Source organism: Triturus cristatus, chromosome 6, assembly GCF_964204655.1.
Source record: "Triturus cristatus chromosome 6, aTriCri1.1, whole genome shotgun sequence".
NCBI classification, from domain to species: Eukaryota; Metazoa; Chordata; class Amphibia; order Caudata; family Salamandridae; genus Triturus; species Triturus cristatus.
Genome location: NC_140589.1, coordinates 1,434,061,363 through 1,434,088,454, shown reverse-complemented (window position 1 = coordinate 1,434,088,454; position 27,092 = coordinate 1,434,061,363). Strand labels below are relative to the sequence as shown.

The 27,092-nt window shown below is 47.7% G+C and overlaps 1 protein-coding gene across 2 annotated transcripts in view; it reads right to left on the bottom strand.

The window, feature by feature from the left end:
• Positions 1–4,703: 4,703 nt before the first annotated feature.
• The window catches only part of MTHFD1L (methylenetetrahydrofolate dehydrogenase (NADP+ dependent) 1 like), a 1,409,858-nt gene continuing 1,387,469 nt past the window's right edge, over positions 4,704–27,092 (bottom strand). For both annotated transcript variants that reach the window (XM_085612491.1, XM_085612492.1), the window contains exon 28: positions 4,704–5,601. The gene's annotated coding sequence lies outside the window, so the exon portion shown is untranslated. The remainder of the gene's footprint in view (positions 5,602–27,092) is intronic.

Below are 27,092 nucleotides of genomic sequence, written 5' to 3'. Positions count from 1 at the left end.
ACTTAGTTGGCCTGAGATCCTGCCATTCAGGGTCTCAGGCTGTCTGCGCTCTCTGTAAAATGGACTCCATGTACCCTAGGTACATACACAATTGGTATGGATCACCTTATTGGACCCTGTACAGTGTACCCTAGGTACCCAGGGCATAGGTGTACCCTAGGCCTCCCAGGGGCTGCAGCATGTATTATGCCACCCCTGGTCTGGCCTTCCAATCAGACACAACTGGCTGATCACTCAGCTGGGGCAAGGTCGTGTAATCACCCCTTGCTTAGATATAGTATACCTATATCCACCCTTAAAATAGACACATGTGTACCTATCAGCCACTCCTATGGCAGGCCTTAACAATCCTGGAGGCAGAGTGCTTGGTAACATGTGAGATGGTGCTCTAGCATGAGCTGAGCCTGTCTGCAGCTTTCGTAACCATGTCCTTATAGCTGTTCTATGATATAGCCTACCATATACTCTTAAAGTGCCTTATAATCTTAAACGGTTATGGTAACTATGGTTTGGCTTTATCAAAACATGTCGTGTGAGTTGTCTAACACTTTTGAATAATACCCCCATACCATTTCTGGTGATGAGGATATTATTCCCCCCTTCTAGAGGGAGAGACATGTTAAAATCCTACTTTGCTGTTTAACTCTAACCAGAGCCCCAGCATCACAAAATGGATGCTGCTGCCACAGACACGAGTCTGACCTCCTGCTGCTGGGAGTGATCCCGGCAAGGGAGGCTTGGACAATAGGTTTCCTGCTTGGGGAGGTGCTAGCACCTCCTCAGACAGACTTTAGTGTATTGGGGCAGGGAGGGCTGAGAGGAATGAGACATGCCTGGGGCACACAAGGTGTCCCATGCATAGTCCAGTTCAAACCGGTGCTGGGGCACTCCAGCCCCAGTCCTGGCGTGAAACTGGACAAAGGGAAGGGGGTGTAACCACCCCCATCCCAGGTCCCACCCATAAGGCGTGACCTAGCAGGTAACCCAGCCCCCCAGATTAGTATAAGAGTGGTAGCTGGGCCCCAGGAGATTAGATTATCCTGAACCTGCAACTTGAACAGAAACTCTGGACCTTCGACATTCGACGAAAGAAGAAGACTGAAGAATCTCCCTTGTGGCCAAGGAGTGGCTACCCTGTGCAAACAGGCACCATCAAGAGACTACCCTTTGCTTTGCTGGAGTTCTACGAGGGACCGACTGCAGAGCTGGACCAGAGCCTTGACTTCCAGACTTCTCCGACCCTGATCCACATCCACAGCCGAGCTGAGATCCGTGGAGGCGACGAGAGACGTGGGACCGGCTACCTGGGAAAAGTGGCGAGTATCTTCCAGCGCAGCTTCTGAGGCACCCTCGAAGTTGTGCACCGGGGATTGAGAAGCCCCAACCCCAAGCACCATCTGCACCGAAGATCAGCCCCCCACACTCCACGAGTCCTGCGTGGGGCCCTTCTGCATTTTCCTGCTTGGCGCGCCTGTCCGGTTGCTTGCCCGTTGGCTAGTGGCCTTTGTGACGCACCCTGAAATCTTCACTGCTGGTTTGGCTCCTCCAGACTGGCTCCCGCTTCCTTGCAAAAGAGAAGCACCCCAGACCTTCCTGGTCTGCACCAGAAGCAAGTCCTCCGTTCTTCGTGGGTTCTGCTTGCCAAGGCTTGGTGAGTCCTAGTTCAACTTCGACGCCGCCGACAGCAAGAGCCTTCGTGGGACAGCTCGCCTCCTGGTCCTGGTCATCCTCGACTTCTCCTGGTACCCGTGGCTGCAGCGACAAGCTTCACCCTTCACCCGCAATCTTCACGATCTTGCCTGGTTCCTTCCTGGTTCCACGTGGTCACTGGCTAGTGACCTTGACTCTGTCCCTTCTGCTTGCAGGTACCCTTCCTTCTTGATCCCGGCCTCGGGATCCACCGGACACTCTGCACTGACCGCCTGTCAGCAACATTCCTTCAGGCATCCATAGAAGTCCACGACGAAACCCGACGCAAGTTCACACATATGCACCCGCAGCCCGTGGGCTAGGTAACTTGGGTACTTCGTTGCTCACGAGGCTAGTGACTATCCTAGGGTCTAGTTTCCGAGTCTCGACTCTCTAGCTGCTTCAGAAGTGTCCTTAAACTGTTTATTTCTAACTGCTAGTAATTCTATCGACTTTTACGCATTACGCGTGAGTGTTTCCACTCTGCACCTGAATCCCGTGGGCCTCCCACTTCCTAACTGTTGATAGTGTAGTGTAGCCCCAGCGATTCCCTAGGCCTAGGCCTATCCTATTTCCGTGACAGTGGTTCTTATACCACTTCTTTAGTATAAGGTTTGCGTGGCCCCTAGGGCCTAACTGTATTACTTACCTGTGTGACTTAATGTATGCTTAAATAAGACTGTGTTGTACTTACCTCTAATCTCATAAAGAGTGCTGAGGGTTTGACTAGAATAAATACACTTTATTTTATATATATATCTGTTGTGGTGTCCTTTCATTTGGTATTCAAGGGATTATATATGGTATCACAGCTGGCTTCACATGCCATTCAGAGTTTAGCCTAAGACTGCTCTTGTCCATGCTACCACTAGGATAGCTGGTCTATAAGGTTGACTTTACAACCAATCACCATAAGGGTTGTTTGGACTTATATAAGGTGTACACTAGAACTAGTGACATCATACATCAGGCCAATTTCTCACATGAAGCACCTCAGTGAGGATGTTAGTTCTCACAGCCACGGCAGGCAGCTCAAGCCCAAGGGCTTCGACCGCCTTGCGCAGCACCACAGAAAAAGCTGCACCCTCCTCCGAAGCCACAGTCGGAGGAGAGATGAATCCAGTGTCCGGTGAGGTATCCAGACCACTGGCCTCCCCCAGTTCATCTGCCCAGTCCTGTGACAGTTTTGAGCCTGAACGGCCATAGGGTCATCGGACCCCTCCCAGTCGCCCCCGTCATCCGATTCCTGGTAAACATGTGGAATGATCGGAGCCGGACGATAGACATAGTGAGTCTAGAGCGGCGTCGGATGCGGCGTCGGTGGCCGCCGCATCGGCGTCAGGTCCGGACAGGGGCTGAACCGGGGAACGACGTCGACCGGAAGGTCCGCGGGGCCCGAAGGCGCGCCGGCGGGCGTCGACGGCGGAGGCCGTTTCCTCATGGCCGAGAGGAAGGCAGCAATCTCCGCCGGCGTCGCGTCAGTCCCAGGGACCGGCGGGTATGGGGACGTGCGCGGCGCCTGCGGCTCCTGCGGAGCCGCGGGGGTGGAACCACCCTGACCCTCGGACGAGTCGCGCGACCGGCGAGGGGAGTCTGAAGAGCGGTGTCGCCTCTTGGACTTCTTAGATCGCTTGGACTTGCCCTAAGACTTCGAGCCAGACGAGTGATGACGTCTGTCGCGGCTCCGCGACCGATCCTTGGACCTCCTCCTGGACCGGGATCGAGAAAGGCGCGGAGCAGAGTGTCGGAGCTCGAGAAGCTTACGGGACCGCTCCCGCCTAGCTTTCGAGGTCAGGGCCTGGCAGTCGGAGCACGAGTCCGCGTCGTGGTCGAGGCCCAAACAGTAGAGGCACCGGCGGTGGTGATCGGTCACCGACATCAGTCGGTGGCAATCGTCGCAAGCCTTGAACCCAGGCATCCTACCGGCACCAGATGTCGATTGACAAAGATCAAAAGGGATCAAAATATTTAGTCAAAAAAGACTAAAAGGGGTAGCTCTCCCGGATCGGCGCTTACTGGCGCGGAAAAAAGAATAACTGACGTTAGCGTGTGAGGGCGGCGTCTAAGTACTCCGACGGCGTCATTACGGCGCACGACGCCAACGACCGACGCGGAGCCGCAGACGCCTAGCGACGCGCAAGGGGTATTGCTGACGAAAAATCTTCCCGATCCAGTCTGACGCCTGGGGATATTCTAAGGTGAGGAATCTAACTAACGTGTTTCTTTCAGATAACACCCAACACCTTGGCTTGTAAATTAACAATTTTGGGAATATCACATCCGGTCCCTACTTTGTCCCTCTGCCTGGCATAAAAAGACTTTTTGGAAGTGCACCGGATAGTGAGGATAACAAAGACCACTTCAGCTGGCAAATCACGTTGTGGTGGAGAACTCTGCACACACAAAATAGGACAGGCCTATCTTTTATTTTGTGGTGTCTCCAACACAAGTGCGGAGTCTCTGTAGTCGTAAAGTTAAATTACTATAAGTAAAATTAAACTCAGAGGTGGTGAATACCAAAAAATAGTCATTTTACACAAAAGTGTAAGTTTATCATTGTGAATCGGGCCCTGGATGTCGACCTACCAAGTGCAGTGTAAAAGATCATTTGGTGAAAACTATCTAAAGCAACAAGATCAGCCACCATTACTCACACTATTCTTTCAACTACATGTGAAATCCAGGATATCCTGGGAGGCTTTGTGCTGAACATCATCCCGGTGTAAACTGCTGGAGGATCGAAAGGGATATTGGGCACCTTAAATAATTTATTTTGTCTGCCACCCACTAATCTCCTAGGTCCACGAATAACTATACGGATCCTACTTCTTCGATTGCTGTTAGGCCAGAAAATGCAATACTCCTCTTCTACCATGCCAATTCTGCTTTACCCAAGAAATCATAATATCAAAGTACAAAAAAAAAAAAACCTTCAAAATAACAGCGTGTCGACCTGTCACGATGAAAACATGCCATTGGTATCACTGTACTTGAGAAATGTCAAAAATTCTGCATTTTTTTCCGCATCAATGGTTTTATTAGGAGGGTTTCATCGTACAGCAGTAAACAAATTCAAGACTATTACAACAGGTTGATATTAACAGACTTCCAGCAACACATCCAAGGAATCAAATTGCTAAGTTTTGCTCACAAAAAATGAAACAGACCAAACTTCTCTTCTGCTACAAGCATTAGACCAATAGAAATACCAGCATATGGCAGTGAATGTTTGCACTTCTTATGAGCTCTTCAAGTATAATTCGACGCAGACAACATCCCTGCTATTCGTAAACATATAAACATACCCAGCATCATAAACAAGGCTTTTCCAGTGCTTTCAAACATTTAATCACATCACAAAACACGCTGTATTTATTTCTCCAGTAAAAATGTATGGTTTGAACCTTTCTCCAGCGCCTTGGCTTGCTGATATCTCAGAAACACAACTACTATTTTCAGGAAATTAACACCCTTTTCGAGAGATTGCAAGATTTCAAGGCGATTTCAACCAGTATTCTTTCAAGATGGTTTGGTAGACGAAAAAAATGTAATCCTCTTTCTTGAACGTAAAGAGCAGCAATGTACTCCAGGCCGTAAAATTCATTGAAACATTCTAGTTCTCTTCAGGCCTGCTGTTTCCACAAAACTACTCACAATAAAGTGATGAAAAATGCAGTAGATGGTAATCTCAGCCAGAGAGGAGACCTCAGACGCCAGGTTTGTTTTGCTTTTGAAGTCTTGTGCGTTAGAAAAATAGAGAGAGAAATAATTCCTTGGATAAAGGCTAGTGTGGTAATTGGCACTCTTTGGTGTCTCCCGCCATCCTCCAGAGACGCATAACACGCATACTTCAAATTCACGCAGAGATCCCTCGGCAGGAAGTGCAGAAGCCGCAGCAGGAACTTCAGGGGTCTGGAAGAGACAGACAGACACAGTCAGCCAGTTCTCAGTGTCGAAGAAAATGAACATAGTTCCATTTAATATACTTTATTTGGAAGTGGACTTTTCCCTTGCAGTCCCCAACACTGCAACGCATATTCAAATGCTTCCAAACCTGAAGAGCATATTTCCTACTTCACAAAATACAGAAATGAACAGCTTGGCATCCCTTCCTTTTCTTTCCTAAACAGGTTGCCTCATTTGGCGAACTGTGCGATTTTTTTGATAAGTGCATTTTTTTTCCCTTCTGTTTATATTTTGTTAGTGTGGTTATTAAAGTTACAACAATAATAAAACAAATTAATCATTCGAGAAATCAACCCGTCAGGGCTCCTCTTGGCTATACCCTGTAACTGTTAGTAAACAGCAGTGGTGGCTGCTCGCATTGCTCAGTGGTAGGGCAGAGGGGGAGGAAAGCAAAAATGAAATTATTACAATTCCACTTACCTGCCGCTCCGACGGCCGCCTCCTTGCTCCTCTCTCGATCCTAGACTACAGCTGCACACTGCGCAGGCTCCCAGATGCCAATCCAGGCGCTTCTCTCATGCTGGGAATAGTGCATGCTGGGAATACTATTTCCAGCACAAGAGAAGCCTGGTCAAGGCCTGGTTTGCTGCTCAGAGTATATTAACACAAAGTGATACCGGAAATATTCCCAGTATCTAGGGGGTAAAAGAGGAAGCCTTACTTGGAGTATATCCTCCCTTCAAAATATAACACACAAAAAATACTCCAGTTGACCAGTGGATGGTCGGGGATGTTACTATGTTGCTTGTGTCGAAGAACAGAGAATAAGACAAAAAACAAGAAGCGCTCTCTCCTTGACACAAGATTGTACTTAGCACAACCTTTCACTAGAGAGGCCCCACGCTATTCCCCCTATTGCTGCTCAGAGTGCCTGGGAGCCTGTGGCGTTTCTCCAACTTGGCTGTGCAACACAGCTGGGTTAGAGAAACCTAAGTGCGCATGTCTGTTTTCCCAGCCTAAGATGGCTGGACAAACTGACATGCGCACTTAAAAGTTCCATGCATGTCACAGGATGGCCTGGCCCCGCCCCGCTGAAGACTCGCGTCGTCGGCTGTGAGACAGACAAAAATAAAATGATAATAAAACGGTTTTATAATCATTTTGTTTTTCACCTTTTAGCGGGGGGGTGGCGCACCTCCGCCAGTATGGAGGAGCCGCCCCCTGACAAATAGGCTATAGTTCTACATGGCTTAGAGCGTAGGAAGAATATACACAAATTTAGACGAATTGGACAAATAAATAGACCAGCATCCTAAAGACAGTAAACCTACATGATTCTGAGAAATAAGTAAAGACCATGACAATATGAATTATATAAAGCAGGCACGTTTAGGACCAGCCTATTATCATCATACCCAAAATGCCCATAATTTGGCACAAAAGCATATCTCATTATGCAATCTAGAATCTCCACAACAGTGGCTAGCAGTTGTAAAATTAACCCCTTCTTACTACACTCTACTGCAGAAAACTACCCTGAGTAAGGATGGGGAGGCCAACAAAACAAGCTGTGGTCCAATCTTTAATGTTAAATTTGTGGGGCAATTTCAAAGTCTATCGTCGCTTTTTGCGCCCTCCCATTACAAATATATAGTTAATTCATGCAACCTGCCCTTGGCCTTCATTCTGGGGAAAATGTTAAGTAAACACTTGTCAGTAAAAACTATATTAGGACCAATTACTCTGTGTACCTATAGCCTTATATCTGACAGTAAATCTTCTAATTGGCAGGAGTATGTGCCTGCGTGTCTCTCTGAACTAACAGTCTCGTCATATTTCCAGTAGAGGTCAGGCTCTTGAACATTCAGTTACTAACTTTTTTGTGACGTCCAACATAACCCAAGGTTCATATGTTGTGGCTAGCGGACAAGCTGCAAAGTAGACTGTAGGTAGCATTACCCCTCTTGAAATTAGAGCTATGGCCATTTTCTAATCGTACAACAGGCTCTGAGTGTCGGAAGACACCAATTCCTTGTAAATCCAATTCCACCTCGTAGCTAAAGGAGTAAAGATCAGAGTGACTATTTACAAAACTGAGTAAAGAGATTTATTTGATGTAAAGCAAGCCAGTATTGTTTAAAACTTCAAAATGTATTCGTATTCGGCCATGTTACAGTCTTTGCATATAAATATTAAGACCAGAAATAGTCACAGATTCAAAAGCATTACAGTAAGTTAATATGTACAAATGGTTACGAGGTTAGTATACAAAAGAGAATAACGTTTTTTAGATGTGGAAGTAATTCTGGGATCGGCTGCACTTGGCCACTACTCCCAATAACTCACAACTTGCCTTTTCTAATCCACTTCCGTTACTCGATCCGTAATTAAAACTATTAAACATGAGACTTCAAGAGCACAAACTTAACAAACCTACCACAAGCAATCCTCTATTGCAGAAGGAAGCGCATATTACTAATCTACTAACTATTTAACTCTAATATTGGGTTCTGGAGTAGCGTGCTACTCGCTGCAATGCACTCCAATGCCTCGTCAGGTGTAGTAAGTGATATATAAATACAGTTTACAAATACATGTTGGAGAAAGGGGTCAGAAACAAAGCATGAGAAATACGCCAATTGGTACAATGGCAGGCAAAGCATTGTGTATTTTTTGGGGGTTGGCTTTAAGGAGGGGTCATGGGTATTTGTCTCAGTGACATGAAAGTCATTTCTGCTCTCTTGAGTAACGGTACTTTTCATTTCACCATTACCACTCGCGCTATCGTGGAGTTGTACCTAGCTATGAGAGACTCCAGAAGGAAGAAAGTAACTAGCTGTCTAGGTTTTACAGATTGATCAACCAGGAAGCAACCACTTTTTCTTCCATGTTAGATGTTTCAAAATATTTAAGGACTTTTTCAGCATGTTAGTTTATTTTTTTGCTCTTATAAGGTGCAATCAAAAAGTGACACAGATCTTTCTTTGACACTAGGGCAAAAACACAGGTCACTATGGGGCTTGTCTCATTTCTTGGATCAGCTGTTTACTATAAGAAGGTCCACTCTTGCCAGTGCCAACGGCCACCTCATCTATTTATGTGCTAGAATGTAATTATTCTTGGGATCAATATAGGTACTTCAGCCTAGTATTTCAGTTGGTCTCAGAATTTTTCTTTGCTATTAGATGCAAAGAACAGCTTCTTCTGGACAGTTGCAGTTGGTGTTTAAGTGCAGTGATATCCACACATGAGGCAACAGTCTTGCAGTTCTCCAGCACACAGCCTGGAAGAGGGTTGAGGGTCAAACACTCTAAAACGTTCAGGCATGTCTACTGTAATCTCTGGTTTCTTCTGGTTCTCCTTAAGCTTCAAACGCACAAGGCAACAAAAGCATCAATCAATCAATCACTCAGCATTTGTAAAGCGCAACACTGACACCCATAGGGGTATCTTTGTGCTGTGTCTCCGTAGAAGAGCCAGGTCTTGAGTCTCTTTCTGAAGTCTGCCAGCAAGGGGGCTGTACGTAGCTGGAGGGAAGGGAAGTTCATTCCAGGTCTTGGCAGCAATGTAGGAGAAGGAGCGGCCACAACTGCGGCTGCGACGGATGCAGGCGGTGTGTGCAAGTAAAGAGGAGTGCAGGTGTCTAGAGGATTGGTGGAAGTTCAGTCGGTGGTTGTTGTAGGCAGGTCCTAGGTCGTGAAGGGCTTTGTAGGCGTCCGAGAGGATCTTGAACTGGCATCTTTGGATGGAGAGTCAGTGAAGGTCTCACTGGAGGGGGACAATGTGGGTACGTTTGGGGAGGTCCAGGATAAGTCTGGCTGCCGCGTTCTATATGGCCTGGAGTCTTGAGGAGCTGGGTGGAGATGCCAGTGTAGAGGTAATTGCCGTAGTCAAGGCAGCTGGTGACAAGGGCCTGCATGACGTTCTTTTTACTGTTGGTTGGGATCCATCTGAAGATCCTGCGGAGTATTCGGTGTGTGTGGAAGCAGGAGGTGGCAACTGCGTTTACTAGTGTTCATGGCCAGTTGGCTGTCGAGGATGATGCAGAGGTGGGGTGCATGGTCCGTCAGTGTGGGTATAGGTCTGAGTTCAGCAGGCCACCACCTGTGGTTCCAAGAGGAGGTGTTTTTCCCGAAGATCAGAACTTTAGCTTTTTCAGAGTTGAGTTGGAGGCAGTTCTCTCATCCATTAGGCTACGTAGGTCATGGCACTGCAGAAGTTGGTTTTGGTGTTGGAGGCCCCCGGTCAATGTGGGGATCAGTTGACTGTCATCTGCATAGGAGATTATGTTGAGTCTGTGGGATCTGACAACGTCTGCGGGGGGGTCATGTAGATGTTGAACAGGGTGGGGCTGATCCTTGTGGTAGGCCGCCTATGATGTCTTTGGGTGTGGAAGTGAAGGGAGGCAGTCAGAAGTTCTGTGTGAGTCCTATAAGGAAGGAGGCGATCCACTTGAACTCCCTCAACTCGAAGAGGGCTGCTCTGGCTCCCGGAAACTTGGGGAGGCGCAGAGGTGACCTAGGCGCTGGTTCAACTGTGGAGCCAGGCCTCGTGTGAAGCTCCCTCATCTCGTGGGTCGATGCATGCGGTGAAGTCGATGCACGCTTCAACAACTTCTTGTTGGAGGATTTACATAAATAATTTGACAACTTTGAGAGCGATGAGCTTCTCAGACTCTGCGACCGCTCCGGGGACCTTCTTCTTGACCGGCATTTGGATCGTCGTCGCGTCGCACGTTGAGCCACCAGGAGCTTGAGGAATCCCTCAGGCAGATGGTGCAGCAATTGGAGCAGGCCTTTGAGTCGTGGTCACGCTTGAGGCATCCGAGGTGCAGATCCGTCACAGACATCGAGCAGTGACGAACAAGTTACTTACCTTCGGTAACTATATATCTGTAAGAAACATTAATTAGTTAGATTCCTAACCTTAGAATATCCCCAGGCGTCAGGCTGGATCCGGAAAGATTTTTCGTCAGCAATACCCTGCCGCGTCGCTTGGTGTCGTCTGCAGCTCCGCGTCCGTCTTCGGCATCGTGATCGCCAGGATGACGTCGGAGTACTTAGACGCCGCCCTCGCGCGCTGACGTCAGTTCTTGTACATAGCTTTCCGCGCCAGGAACGCAGAGCCATGCAAGAGACCGACACTGGTGCCAACAAATTCTAGGGCCCTGAAAGGGATAACCTCAACCCTAGATATCGGTTCGCAGAACGGGGAGGATGGGTGGGTCGGTGAGGAATCTAACTAACTAATGTTTCTTACAGATATATCGTTACCAAAGGTAAGTAACTTGTTCATCTGAAAGAAACACATTAATTAGATTCCTCACCTTAGAATAGATACCCCAGCAATACCAACCCCGGTGGTGGGCCTGCGAACCATGATCACACCAGAAAGTCCTGGAAAACAGAACGGCCAAAGAAGCCGTCTCTCCGGACTTGGCTGTCCAGGCAATAGTGTTTGGCAAACGTGTGCAGCGAGGCCCACGTTGCTGCATGACAAATGTCCTGCAAGGGGACGCCCAGGGCAGTGGTCGCTGCTGTAGCCCGAGTGGAATGGGCCCTCAGCCCTACAGGAGGTTCCTTTTTAGCTATAGAGTAACAGGCCTTGATACACAAAACGACCCACCGAGAGATGGTTTGCTTGTGCACCGCCCGTCCCTTCTTAGCAGCCACGTAGCCAACAAAGAGTTGGTCGTCCACCCGGAACTATTTGGTGCTGTCCAGATAGAAGGACAGCGCCCGTTATGGGTCCAGACGGTGGATCCTCTCTTCCTCTTTCAAGGGATGCGGAGGCCGAAAGAAGGTGGGCAGCGTAACAGACAGTCCGATGTGAAAGGCAGTCACCACCTTAGGGAGAAAGGAAGGACGAGTCCTGAGAACAACTTTGTCTGGATGGACAGAAAGGAAAGGAGGTTTAGAAGAGAGAGCCTGGAGCTCACTCACTCTTCTAGCAGAGGTGATGGCAACCAGGAAAGCAGTTTTAAGCGTCAACAGACGAAGGGGAAAATTATGAATTGGCTCAAAGGGAGTGCACATCAGAAACGTCAATACCAGATTCAAATCCCACTGAGGCATTACGAAAGGGACAGGAGGAAACATGTGAGTAATGCCCTTAAAAAAATGAGAAACAGGGGATTTGAAAAGAGAAGGCTGATCAGGAAGCCGTAAGAAAGCAGAAATAGCTGAAAGATATCCTTTACGGGTGCCCAGAGCAGAGCCCTGCTGGGCCAGAGAGAGAAGAAAGAGGAGAACCTCAGAAAGAGGGTCGGAAAGGGGATCCACAGCCTTTGCTGTGCACCATGCCACAAATTTGTTCCACCTACAGGCGTATACCGATTTTGTGGAGGGACGCCTGGCTGCCAGAATAACATTACAGACTTCAGGAGACAATTCAAATGGCATCAACTGCCGCTGCTCAATCTCCACGCATGGAGGTGGAGGCTGGACAGGTTCGGGTGGAGGACCGTCCCCTGCTGCTGCGACAGAAGGTCCTCCTCAAGAGGCAGTCATATCGGGGGATCGATCGACAGACTGAGTAGCTCGGGATACCAGTATCTTCGTGCCCAATCCGGAGCCACCAAGTTGACTTGGGCCCGGTCGCGCCTGATCTTCTTCAGCAGTCTGGGCAGAAGTGGTATAGACGGAAAGGCGTACAACAAACCACAACTCCACTCGCGACGAAAAGCGTCTCCGAGCGAGTGCCGCCTTGGAAACTCCAACGCGCAGAACTGCTGACATTGCGCGTTCTCTTCGGTGGCGAATAGATTACATCAGGCCAACTTCTCACACTCCCCACAGCCGAAAGAGGCCTTGCGCCACGTCCGAGTTTAGACGTCACGCGTGATCCATCATGCACCGGCGGCTGAGTTTGTCTGCTCTGGCGTTCAGAGAGCCCACCAGATGTTGAACCACCAGGGTGATGCCCTAATGTTCCAGCCATGTCCAGAGGCGCAGAGCCTCCTGACAAAGGGTCCACGACCCCACCCCGCCCTGTTTGTTGCAATACCACATGGCGGTGGTGTTGTCCGTGAACACCTGCACTACACTTAGCCGAGACTCCGCCGGAGACCAGAGGCCTCTGATCTCCACCTCTCCCATGTCGCCCCCCATCCCATGAGGGACGTATCCATCACTACTACATGCTCCGGTTGGGGTAGGGAGAGGGATCTGCCACTGACCCAATGGCGGTCCGTGAGCCACCACTGCAGCTGTCTTGCAGTGCCCTCCGAGATCAAGACATGGTCGGACAGGTTGCCCCGATGCTGCGCCCACTGAAACTTCAGGTCCCACTGCAGAGCCCGCATCCGCCATCTGGCGTGATGCACCAACAGGATGCAGGAGGCCATCAGACCCAGAAGCCGCAGCACCAACCTGACCGAAACCCGGGATAAAGGCCAAAAGATGGGAATCAGACCCTGAATATCTCGGACCTGCTGCGCCAGAGGATAGGCCCGGAACTGCGCCGAGTCCAGAACCGCTCCGATGAAGAGGAGCTTATGGGAGGGACTCAGATGCGACTTCGGCACATTGATAGAAAACCCCAGAAAATGCAAGAGGTCAGCCGTAGTCTGGAGGTGGGAGACGACTGCCTAGGGCGAGCCCGCCTTCAACAACCAGTTGTCGAGATAGAGTAAGATTGGAACCCCCACTCTGCGCAGATGAGCTGTGACCACCGCCATCACTTTGGTGAACACCCGAGGGGCACTGGTGAGGCCGAAGGGGAGCACGGTAAACTGAAAATGCTCTTGGCTCACCGTGAACCGCAGGTAACGCCGGTGGGCCGGCAGGACGGGGATGTGGAAATAAGCGTCCTGCAAGTCCAACGCTACCATCCAGTCTCCAGGGTCTAGGGCAGCCAGAACCTGAGCTAAGGTGAGCATCTTGAACTTCTCCTTCCGGAGGAAGGCGTTGACGCTCCTGAGGTCCAAGATAGGGCGTAGGCCCCCTTTGCCCTTCTTGGGAACCAGAAAGTAGTGGGAATAACAACCACGACCTACTTCTGGACCAGAAACGCGCTCGATGGCCCCCTTGGCCAAGAGGGCCATAACTTCCTCCTGCAGAAGTTGCAAGTGCTCCCCCGAAATTCGGTGGCACTGAGGTGGCATGGCTGGAGGGGTCGCCTCGAAGGGGAGGGAGTAGCCCTTTCGGACTATTTGCAGCACCCACCTGTCCGATGTGATGGTACGCCAGTGGAGCAGGTGATGGCGAACTGCCACCCACTGGCGTGGAATGGGCCTGAAAACTCGGAGGGCTTTGAGGCAGATGCTGCTGGGGTAGATGTGGACGGACCGGCACGTTGTCCCCCTGTACCGCCTCGGCGGAATCCATGTCCGCGACCGCGTGGAGGTTGGTTCTGCGGCCGGTGGCTAGGCGGACGTGAGGGGACGCCCCTTCCTTGGCCACGAAAGGGGCGAAAAGCGGAAGTTTGTGGGCGCAGGGCCGAGAGGCCCAAGGACTTGGCCGTAGCCCTGGAGTCTTTAAAGCGCTCCAGCGCACTATCCGCTTTGTCACCATAAAGGCGACTGCCAACGAAGGGCATGTCCAGGATGGTGCTCTGGACATCTCCAGAAAAACTCATGGACCGCAGCCAGGCGCGGCGACGAAGCGCCACCGTGGTAGACATTGCCCTGCCCAGCGAGTCCGTTGTGTCCAATCCACATCGGATTGGATGACGTGCCGCATCCCGCCCCTCTTCAAGAGCCTGGGCGAGCCGTGTCCGGGCCTCTTCCGGACACTGGGGCAGCACGTCCTCCACCGTATCCCACAGAGAGTGGGAGTAACGGTCCAAAAGGCACGCGGTGTTGATAGACCGCAACCCCAAACTAAGAGAGGAGAACAGTTTCTTCCCAAACTGTTCTAATTCCCGATCCGGGGGAGCGGACGGGAAGGAGGTCTGGGAGGTAGAGGCCTGGATGACCAGATTCACGGGCGTGGGGTGCATGGACAGAAAAGTGGGGTTGCCCGGTGCAGGGCGGTGGCGCCGGGCCACGTTCTGGTCCACAGGAGGAACTGTGGAGGGCTTGGACCAGGTGTCCTTCAGAACGTCAATCAGTGCTTCATTAAACTGCAGCAGAGGCTCCGAGGAGCTTGCTCACGGCCACAGCAGGCAGCTCCAGCCCAAGGGCTTCGGCCGCCTTGTGCAGCACCACAGAAAATGTAGCACCTTCCTCCGAAGCCACCGTCGGAGGAGAGATGAAGCCAGTGTCAGGGGAGGTGTCAAGACCACTGGCATCCCCCAGTTCGTCTGCCCAGTCCTGAGATAACTGGCCCTGCCGGGCCAGAGGGTCCTCAGACCCCTTCCAGTCGTCACCGTCATCCGATTCCTGGTATATAGGTGGAATGATCGGAGCCGGGCGGAAGATGAAATTGCCACCCATCGGCGTCTGGTGCGGAGCCGGGCAGCGCTGCTCCGACACCAGGCCCAAACCGGGACTAAACCGGGGAATGGCATTGTCCGAAGGCAGTGCCGGGGGCGGCACTGGAGGAGTCGGCGCCAGCGGAGGGGTCGTGAGGTCGACCGGCGCCGACTGGGATCCAGGCCTGGATCCCTCGGGGACCTGCGGCGTCGGGCCGGAGTCGATGACTGCGTCGGGGCCGCCGGCTCGCTAGGCCTCCTAGTTGAGCCTGTGTGGCCCGAAGGCGCGCCGGCAGGCGTCGACGGCGGAGCCAGGCTCCTCATAGCCACGAGGAAGTCTCTGATCTCTGCCGGAGTCGCGTCAGACCCAGGGACTGGAGGGTATGGGGTCGAACGGGACTCCTGCGGCTCCGACGGAGCCACACAGGTGGTGCCACCCGAACCCTCAGCCGAGTCGTGTGACCGGCGAGGGGAGTCAGAAGAGCGATGTCGCCTCTTCGACTTCTTGCTGTGCTTCGACTTACCGGATCTCGAATACTTGGACCCCGACAAGCGGTGATGGCTGCGGCTCCGCGACCGGTCCCTCGACCTCCTCCTCGACCGTGACCTTGAATGGCGCGGAGCCGACTGCCAGAACTCTAGCAGCTTGCGGGACCGCTCCCGCCTAGCTTTCGAAGTCAAGGCCCGGCAGTCGAGGCATGACTCGGCATTGTGGTCGGCCCCAAGGCAATAGAGGCACCGGCGGTGGTGGTCAGGAGTCACAAGCTTTGAAGCCAGGCATCTCTATCGGCACCAGAGTCGAGGTCGACGAGAATGGAACCAAAATGAGTTCAAAAAAGTTTAGTCAAAAAGTGACTAAAAGAGTATGCTCTTCCCGGATCGGCGCTTACTGGCGCGGAAAAAAGAAGAACTGACGTCAGGGCGGCATCAAAGTACTCCGATGACGCCATCCCAGCGATCACGACGCCGCCGACGGACGCAGAGCCGCAGACGACGCCTAGCAACGCGCAAGGGTATTGCTGACGAAAAATCTTTCCGGATCCAGCCTGACGCCTGGGGATATTCTAAGGTGAGGAATCTAACTAACGTGTTTCTTTCAGATAGCCAGCGCATGGCTTGAAGCCGGCCTTCTTGGAGGACATATCCTGCCACACCAGGAAGAAAAAACCTCAAAACACTTCGAAAAAACTTCAAAAAAAGGTAGGCAAAAATTGACTTGGGGTAGCTCTTCCCAGATCTGCAATGACAGGATCGGAAAGAAAAGAACTGACATCAGCGGGCTTGTTTGGCACCTATATAGGCACTGCGATCGTCACTTCCGGCATGGAAGACGTGACCTACCTGCCATAGGAACGCTGCTTAAGAAAAATGTCCGGATCAGTCTGACGTCTGGGGATACTTCTAAGGTAAGGAATCTGCGGCTAGCCGTCTCTACCAGATTACCAGGTCAATTTAATTGTTATTTAGGGCTTCACATGGCTACTTCACTAAATGATGGAGCTCGATGCGCCTAAAAATCTAGAATATTCAAAATTATATATATATATATATTTTCAAATTTCCACAGCGAGGACTCGTTGTTGGCGGCATTTGGCGCTCTTGGCGGTGCGAGAATTGTGGAGACGGCAGAGTCAGCCGTTGTAAAATTCAATCAAGGCTCCTGGTTCAGGAAAAAATCCACACGCACTCCCTGGTATGGTGCAGTTCCAAATCAATTTAATAACGTCCCAAGCATGGCAAGCAGGTTTACAAAACCCAACGCGTTTCAGTCAGCTTTGACCTTGTTCACGGGTAACAGTGATTTTTCACTCTTCTGTTTTTATACTAGTCACATGATGTTACATTTCGCTTAGCCTTATGGTCCTTGTAGTCCAGCGACCATAGTGGGATTATTATTAACCATTTTATCAGGTGTCAATTCATATATTTTAAACAAGTTTATGTCATCAATAATACCAATCAAATTATGGGCGCATGTATCAATTAAACATTTTAGTAATCCAATCGTCATATTGACTACTCTTTGTTAATCAACTTGTACCTTGCTCCTTTGCCCTCTAGTGGGCCAAGATCGAATATATCCGCACATTTTATCTCTCTGGAGAGTGATATACTTTTTAAACAATATACCTTAAGTTTAAAACACCTGATTCTGTGAAAATTAAATTTTATAACCATTTTCCAGTTACTTCAAGGAAAAAAGAGGAAGAAAACTTCAGATGAAAAAAGAGGGAGAGCACGGAAATCATAACGGGGCATTTGAGACTGTGTCCAGATCATTTAGTTCTACTCATAAGTGTGAGTGCATCTCCTCGTCTTTATTTAAACCATACGGGGTCAGAGTCCTGAACCCTAGGATGTGGCGTGATTCCTTTTGTCTGAGTGTCTTTTCACGGTTGCCACCTCTCACATGACAACCCACCGTTTCGACAGCATAGAATTTCAATTGTTTCCAGTCACTTGAATGATATTTTTCCATGTGTTCCGCTACTGCGTAACTGCGGTCTTTATTGATCGTTGCTCTTACGTGTTCTAAAATACGTTTTTTCAGTTCGCACACTGTGCTTCCTATGTATTTCAGCTTACATGGACATTCGATAATATATACCACATATTGGCTTTTGCAGTTGATCATTTGGTTGATTGTCCACTTCTTTTTGTTTGCCATTTTGATTACTTTGATGTTTTGCGCAATTTGACATACTTTACACGTCGAGCATTTATAAAACCCTTTCAGTTGTAGCCAAGTTGGTTGTTTTACTGTTGTTGCAAAGTGACTGTGTACCAGCTCGTCCTTGAGATTTTTAGCTCGTCTGTATGTTATTTTTGGGTGATTTCCCACTATTTTTGCCATCGTAGGGTCCAGTGTCAAAATGTTCCAATGTTTACGTAGAATCTGTTCGATTTGTTTTGATTGGGTCGATAGTGTCGTGATCAGTCGAATGGGATTCTCTTCCTGTTTCTCACAGTACTTATGGTCTTTGATGATGTCTTCCCTGTTTTGTTTTTCAGTTCTTTTGAGACAGTCCGATAAGATTTTGTTATTGTAATTACGTTTTTTAAATCTCCTGATTGATTGTTGACTGTGTTTTCTCCATTCATTGTCATCAGAGCAGATTCGACGTATTCTTAGTAGTTCTCCATAGGGAATGTTCCTTATTAGAGATGGTTGATGAAAACTCTCCGCATGTAGGGTAGCATTGCTGGCTGTACTTTTGCGGTGTAATGTTGTTTGTATCTTTCCCTCTTTGACATAGATCTCTGTGTCCAGAAACACAATTCTGTTGTCACTGATGTTATATGTGAAGTGCAAATCCGTATCTGTGTTGTTTAGGATGTTAAAGTATGATTCAAATTCTTGTTCCGATCCATCCCAGATTATAAGGAGATCATCAATGTATCTCATCCAAGATACTATTCGCTCCACATGGTGTTCATTTTGACTGTCCCAAGCTACTTTCTGCTCCCACCAGCCCATTGTGAGGCATGCGTAGCTTGGGCTAAAAGAAAAACCCATCGCGGTTCCATTCTTTTGTAGGTATATTTCTTCCCCAAACAAGAAAACATTCTTTGTTAAGCATAGTTCGATCATATCTGTTATCATGGTGTTGTGATTTGTGTAGTGGATATTCCTTTCCTTGAGGAAATATTTACATGCCATTAATCCAATTTTGTTGTTGATATTGGTATACAACGAGATGACGTCCATAGATATCAATTTGTATGTTGGTTCCCATACCACTTCTGCGAGAATTCTTAGTAGGTCTTTTGTATCTCTTAGGTATGACGTTAGTTCTTTGACATATGGAAAGAGAAATTTATCCACAAAGTTCGCAATTGGCTCAAGTAGCGAACCCTTCGTAGATACAATTGGTCTCCCTGGTGGTTTCGTGGGGTTTTTATGAATCTTGGGGAGAAAATAAATTGTTGCCATTATCGGATTGTCCGTGGAGAGATATTTGAATTCATCTTGATCAATTAGCTGTTTGTCTCTCCATTCCTTTAGTTTCATGTCCACTTCATTTTTGATCTGTGTGGTTGGGTTTTCTTTAAGTCTTTCATAAAATTGTGTGTTGTTTAATTGTAAATGGGCTTCTTCCGCATAGAGATTTTTGTCTTGTATGATGATATTACCGCCTTTATCGGCCATTTTTATCACGATGTCATGGTCTGATTTTAATTTTTGTAGCGCTTTGCGTTCTTCCAATGTTATGTTGTACTTGTGTTTTTTATTGTTCAGTTGGTATAGATCTTTTACCACGGCCTCATGAAATATTTCTATTTTATTTCCTGCTGGAAATTGTGGATTATATTTGGATTTGGGTTTCTTGCCACTACTGCCCTCTCCCAATTGTGGGCAGTATGTCTCCAGTTCATTCACCGGGTCCCCAGTGTCCATATCTAGTTCCATCAGAGTGATGAAGTGATGCGCATCTCCTGCTTTCAAATCCATTGTTAGTAGTTCAACTTGGTTTTCCGGTGTCTTGGGATTTTCTTCAAAGATTTTAGCCAATTTTAATTTTCTGATATATTTGTATATATCAATTCTTGTTTGTGGCACATTGATTTCATTAGTAGGGCAGAAGGAAAGACCTCTTTTTAGGATTTGGCATTCTGTTTGTTATTGTTTTTTTGGAGAGGTTGATAACTTCAAGTTCTTGAGATTCCTCTAGTTCTTGATCCATTATTAGTTCTTTTTCTGCCTCATACTTCTGGTCCACGTTCCTGATTTTTTGGGGTCTGTTGAGGCGCTTGCCTCTTCTGGTTTGTTTGTTTTTGGACGACCTCTTCCTCTTCCCCTTCCTCTGCCCATTGTTGGTTGTGCCCCCATATTTTTCTCCCAATTTCGTTGTTGAAGTGCAAGTCTCATTTCCCCTAAAAAATTACATTTAGGGCGTGCTCCTGATGTTTCTCCTTCATTTTCACTCAAATCGGTTGATGTCAGGGACGATGCGCTGCCTGATGTATTGGTCGCTAAATCCAATTTGTCCTGTTGTTTTAGGACATCATATTTTCTCGCGTAAGTGAAGATACGTCCTTCCGCGTAATGTTCCTTGTCTCTTTGAAATTTGCTCTGTTTACGCAATTGTACGGCTTCTTCATGTTTTTCAATTTGATGTTCAAGATCTTGTTTAAATTTGAGCAATTCTGCGTTAAGTTCCACTTTGTCCAGCTCTATTTCCAGTTCCTTCAGCTGTTTTGTAGTTTGTTCCAGCGCTAGCGTTATATGCTTGATGAGGATTTCCATCAACCCCATTGGCGAGCCGAGGATGTGCTCCCCCCACTCATGAAGTAGATCGTTGCTTGTGTCCTGGTGGTTTGGCATTAGATTAATCCTGAGTCCCCTAGGGACTCTGTTTACTTCCAGGTACTTTTTCAATGTCGTTACCTCCCACCATTTGTTAATTTCTTTTTTGGACAGACTTTCCCACAGTCTTATTTTAGCTTTAATGTCAATGTTACCCGGGGCTCCCTCGCCACTACTTGTAATTGATTGTTCTTCAAAGAAAGACCCCATCATTTCATTACGTTTTGCCTCTCTTTTTTCCATCATTAAACCTGCTGTGGTTGCCATTTACTCAATTGCTGTTTTGGAATTATTGCTTTTTTGGGGGGACACACCAGGTCCTTCGTCGTAACCACGTTTATCAGATTCGTGACAGAAGGTCTGCAGCATGAAAGTTGATTAACAAAGAGTAGTCAATATGACGATTGGATTACTAAAATGTTTAATTGATACATGCGCCCATAATTTGATTGGTATTATTGATGACATAAACTTGTTTAAAATATATGAATTGACGCCTGATAAAATGGTTAATAATAATCCCACTATGGTCGCTGGACTACAAGGACCATAAGGCTAAGCGAAATGTAACATCATGTGACTAGTATAAAAACAGAAGAGTGAAAAATCACTGTTACCCGTGAACAAGGTCAAAGCTGACTGAAACGCGTTGGGTTTTGTAAACCTGCTTGCCATGCTTGGGATGTTATTAAATTGATTTGGAACTGCACCATACCAGGGAGTGCGTGTGGATTTTTTCCTGAACCAGGAGCCTTGATTGAATATATATATATATATATACATTTCAGTGTTGACTTAGTGCGTAGAATGGTTGTTGCTGACAAATGCGATATGGGGTTAGAAACCCTGACTCAGTCATTCATCCTTCACAGGTTGATAAATTAAGCACCATAAATTGAGTAACAGGTACAACTGTTATTGACAGTGCTTAGAAAAACAAGTTATATATTGTTTATTTGTCGTCGGCTGAAGTACATCAAGGCAGGTCCTGCTACGGCTTGAAAACGTCATAGTGCTTAATTTGGAAAACAAATAAGGGCAGAGGCCAAGGGCCATATAATGATGTGCTTTGCTGGTGCAGAGTCGGTGTCTGTTTTATGTGCCTGCAGGTCGTTAACGGTATTCACTTAAGCCGATATTTCCCTGAGCGCCTGCTCTATTCTCAGACAGGACAGGACAGAAACAGTGAGGTGTGCCTCTTTCCGAGCTGTGCTGTTTGAAAATAAAGCCCTAACTCAGAGAAATATTGGGTTAAATGAATTCACTTCACACACTGCAGGCACATAAAACAGGTGCTCTGCTCAGCGAAGCCCATCATGACACAGCCCTAAAAGTATTTTTGGGGCGCTTGTCGTGGGTGCTGCCAGATGACTGCACTGATGAATAGCAAGGCTGTCTAGGCACAATTTCACCTCATTTCTCATCGTCCACCATCATTCACTTTCTGCCTCTACCTCACTCTTGCAGGTATTTTTCCTTGCTTCTCCCCTTGTCACTTTTGTCCTATTTTTATCTTCCTCCTTTTCTCACCTGCCCACCTACCTATACATAAGCACTGCAACACATTCATGTGACCAGCATGGAATACGTAATTAGTGGAAAGTGTGTGCCTTGCAGTCCAGTTCTTAATTTGTAAAAAGATAAGTGTCAGGGCACTTCTTGGGCCACAACAGCTTGCACCGTCCATTGCCACTGCCAATGACAGTATCTACACAACTGCTAACCATCACACTGCTATAAGTGTGACAATTCAGACTGTTCAAGTCCCCAAAGATCTAAGGATGGCTTGGCAGCAGGTATTAGTCGTTTTCAATGCATATTGAAATAATAATAGACTGTTGTTCTGCTCATCTTTAAATTACACAAACAGCAGCCACTATGTGGCAGCTGTCATAAGAGCCAGTGTTGAATATTAAGGGCCGGTGCTGAGCACCGGCAACCACAGGCCCAAGTTAAGCACTGACTGCAGTCAAAATGCACAAGTTGGGCGTGCTTTACAATGCGTACATTTTCTAAGAGGTCTATAGGCTCTTTTACTTATTTATTTTTTATAAAGTAGTGTTCAATATTTTGTTCCCCGCCCCCTACCACAAGTGACACATAAGGTTAGGAGCTGTAGGGTGAATATTATCAATAAAGTAACATTGCAAACAGGGCCACAACTGATATGGGTCGATCCTGTGTTAAATCAAGCACAGGCAGTGCAGCCCTGCTCACAAATATAAATCAACACAGATGCAGGTCCCGCAGTTCCTAAATAACCACATGAGTGTAAGGAGCATTACACACAGGGCTCTGCTCACACAAGGCTATCCCGAGCTCTAAAGGCAACGGTTGCTGCTGCCTGGGATTCATTACTGTACATACAGACATTTCACAGCCTCTGACCTCAAGATGTTTCTACAAAACAGTTTGCAGATTTCTGCTCGCTCTCCAGAATCCATACATTACTGCGGGCGGAGGGAGTTGGAGCTCGTGGACAGCGTCCAACTGCAACAAAGGAGGAATATCTGTGGTTTGGATTTCTGTAAAAAGCCCATTTCGTGGGACCTGAGATAGTCAGTTAACCAGAAACTATGTCCGGATGCGTGCACCGCTCATTTTCAAAAATATATCAAGTCGAGGAAAAAACTCATACAATATAAACATACACACATTTTGGTGAGGTTACAATTAAGTAGTATCTACAATGCACAATAGGGAAAATAAAAATGTCCCTATTGACCAAATATAACCTGCATGTAGCCATAAATATTTTCTATATACATGGATCTTTAAGTTGGCAAAGATATATATACACATATATACATATATATATATATATATATATACATACATACATACATACATAGAGACACACTTTCGTATGCTCACTACTCCTCCAGTGTTATAGTCTGTGATCCTTGACTCTCCAGCAATTTCTGTCTTGGGCTTTTCTTTCAATCTGACTCCAGGTTTAACCCATCTCCTTCAGCTACACGTATATATGTACTCATATATAAATATGTATATACAAATATATAATACGGTGGTGGTCGTGACAGTGAAGTTATGGTTCAAACGCACTCTTCACTAAATAGTTATTTTTTGATTTGTGTACAGATTTTGATTACATAGGTGAATTTGCACACAATTTGGAACTTAACTAACTTACCCAGCTAAGCTTTGGCATGCCAAATTACATGAAGATTCGCAAAGTAAAAAAATTGTTAAGGTGGGGGGGGGGGGGGGAAAGGGGTCAGAAATTGTTCTCCCATTTTGCTCATGCATACAGCCAGAACAGCTAAAAAGATTTACATCACACTGGCATGAAAGTAGAACTTGCACTTGAAGTAAATCCCGTGAGTTGTTTTTGAAATATCATCATTTGAAAAAACTTCAAAGGGGTCTTTTGCAGATTTCTGTCATTTTAACCTGTAAGTCAAGACTTGCAACTCCTGTCAATGACAATTTTAAATTGTTTGTCAACCCCGATTGCTGGAGATGGGCTGTGAAAAATGTGATTTTGTCATCTTGAAACTTGCAGCTCAGCAATGAAACTAAAATTTTGCTCTGTGAAAAGCAATTTACACAGCGGGGCAACCACCACAGGTACTGGACCACATGGGAGTGTTGTGAGGAAAGCAGAGATGCAGAAAAGTGGAGTGTTTTCAAATGGAAAAAAGCATGTGACAGGCAAATCATAAGGAGATCATGTGAGCAACTATTATAGGTAGCGGATTCAACCATCATTTTGTGAAAAATTGCATGATAGGCAATAGGCATCAAGAGCAGGTTGGCTGCAGGGCCAGCCGTTGTTGCATATGGCTGATGTACTCAGTAGGCGATGGAGGCCCACAGTGGGATTGGAAGAGGGGCTGGCCACAGCCCAAGCCCTGATCCCTAAATGCACACAACCAAAAGGCCTTGCGATGCGAGGGTTGCGAGCCCAAACTCAACTGGGCATGGCCTTGGGCTGAGCGCTGCAGGAGAAGGTCTTTTGCAGCAGACTGGGTGCAGGCTAGGCCTGGCACCCAACACCTGAGGTGCATAGCCTAAGGCCATTAAGGTTTAAACATTATGCATATCATGAAAAAACAATGAAGTTCAATGAAAAAGGTTAAAATTTGAGATGAAATTCACCACCATCCATTCTCATAATGCCAATTTGCCAATAGCACAGACAGAACAAAACAGATGGTGGGCAACACCAGTTACAGCATGCGTTTTTTGTGTTGATAATCAAAACCGGAGAATGTCGATGGTTTGTTACATTTTAGCCTGTAGCCTAACCCAGTTTTTAATTGTGTTTTTGCTATTGATGCTCATTTATATATAACATATTACATGGATCTACATGAGAAAACGGTCCCACTACAGATCACAGCCCAAAACATGAGAACCTTGACAGGCAAAGAAGAGAGTTTGAGAGGAAGGAAAAGGGGAACAAATTTATGATGGCCCTAGCTTGAAGTAATTGAGCAGCCAAGTCCTACAACTCAAGGCACTTCGAGCAACATAGTCTATGCAAACATTTTCTAGCTGCAAAATGTAGACGTAAATTTAAAATTGGGGTAGCTGCAAAACGACCAAGACCCGCCAAGGCCTTTAGTTTGATGCAACATTCTGTGGATGCTGAATATCAATCTTGCAAAGAGTTCTTAATTCCAGAGAAGGGAGTAAAGCATATGGGACACATGAGAAATGAACGTGCTTTATTTCTGTCTGGTAGAAAAATGGTCAATCACGTCAAAGGGGTCTAAGGCAAGCTTCAGAATCCTCACCAATGCTGAGCTCCCACATCAATCTTACCACCACGGTTCTGATATAGTTAATGCAATGACGACGTTCCTAAACAGAACTAGTACTTCAAAATTCCCTGTAATTCAAGACATGCTACATGCCAGCGCCTTGAGACCCTACGGGTATGTAGCGCGCTCTATAAGTGTCACTGATTGATTGATCCTTAGCTGACTAGCTTTGCGTCTCTCGCAAGGATCAGTTGGGATGTAATCCTGAATGATGTTAGACAGGAGGTGGATGTTGTTTGTGCAGATCATGTTGGTACTTTCCACAACCTTTTAGACGACCAATCATGAAATACTCCTCTCCAACATAGAGAAGCTGACACATATGATACAGGCCACACTAAAATGGATATATATTCTTTGGATAATCGACTTTATTGATTTTAAGATCAAACATATTGACAGCACAGGACATTTGATTGATACTACAAGTAATGACCGCGATCATCAGTTGTGGGTACATACAAAGTTTGGATAGAAGCAACATCATAACACGCCGGTACTACCCCGGCACCTAAAGGGGAGGTTTTGCGCCTTTAGATCAGCTGGCCCAGCCATTTGCCCCAGAGTTTGTTGTATTTGGCAGGGCACCCTTGGGCCTCGAACAAAGGTTTCTCCTGTGCGGCACACCAGTCTACTCCCCAGCACCATCTCGCCACGGTTGGGGGTTTGGCTTGTGCCCAGGAAGCCACAAGGTCACATTTGGACACCGCAATTGCTGTCCCAAGGAATGCTTTGTCTGCTCGTGAACCGTACAGGGGTCCATCAACCCCAGGAAAAGACGCACAGAATTGTGGGGAACCGGCCAGCCCAGTACCTGTGTGAGTTCTGTCTCTATTCCCCACCAATATAGGGCAAGACGGGGGCATGTCCAGATCATGTGGTAGAAGTCCGCTGGTGCATGACCGCAGAGCGTGCATTTTGGGGAGGGATGCAGCCCTGCTCTGTGTAAGCGTGCTGGGGTGATATAGGCTGCATGGAGGTAGTATAGTTGAATAAGGTAGAGTCTGGCTGAGGTCGTGATGATCTTAGGGGCCATGAGGGTGTCACGCCAGTCTTCCTCTTCCAGATGACCCCACCCACCCCTCCCAGCGGGTCCGGAGTGGTTCGAGAGTTGCTGGTCCATTATTCACAAGGGTACAGTATATTCGGGAGACCCCACCCCTCCCCAGTATCCCCATCATGACTTGGGCTTCTAGCGGGCTGAAGTCAGGAAGGGATGTGCCTGCTGGAATGTGTATGTGGAGGGCATGGCGAAGTTGTAAACATTTATAAAACTGTGAAACCTGGAGAGTACAACGCCCCTGTAGGTCCTGTAATGCCCTAATGTGCTCGCCGGCCCATACATTGCCCAGCAGAGATATCCCTAGGAGGTCCCATTGCTTGAACCCCGAGAGTGCCGCCACCTCCCCCAGCCATGTGCCCCGCCAGAGAGGCGTGCGTTGGCTCAGTCGGTTGTCCATCCCATGTGCCTCAGAGCCGTGCGCCCCATCAACAGGACTGCCCTGGTTATCGGTGGGATCGCTTTGGGTAAGTGGCGTCCATGCAGATATGCTTGTATTTGGGGGAGTTCCAGGTCTCTGAGCTCTGTCATGTAGGCCTATCGGACCATCCCTCGGTGAACCAGTCGTGAATTACAAGGAGCCAGGTGGCCAGGTAATAAAGGTGGAGATCGGTCATACCCATACCTCCATCGAAGGGTGGGATCCTGCATCAAGCAAGAGCAACCCGGGGCCTCGCCCCTCCCCATAGGAACCTTGTGATCGCCCCATCTAACTCCTTAAACCAGCTGCGTGGCAAGTGAAAGGTGGTGTTCTGAATGATGTACAAGAAGTGTGGGCGGACCATCATTTTGAACAGCGCTATCCTCCCGAGCGGGCTAAGTGGCAGGTTTTGCCAGCGCTTGAGTTCTGCTTTGGCTTTACAGACCAGCGGGGTAATATTCAATGCCCATTCTAGCTCAGGAAGCAGAGCGACCCATACCCCTAAGTATTTGAATGACTGTCTCCTGATGGGGATGGTGGACTGCCAGTCGAAGCACTCCCTGG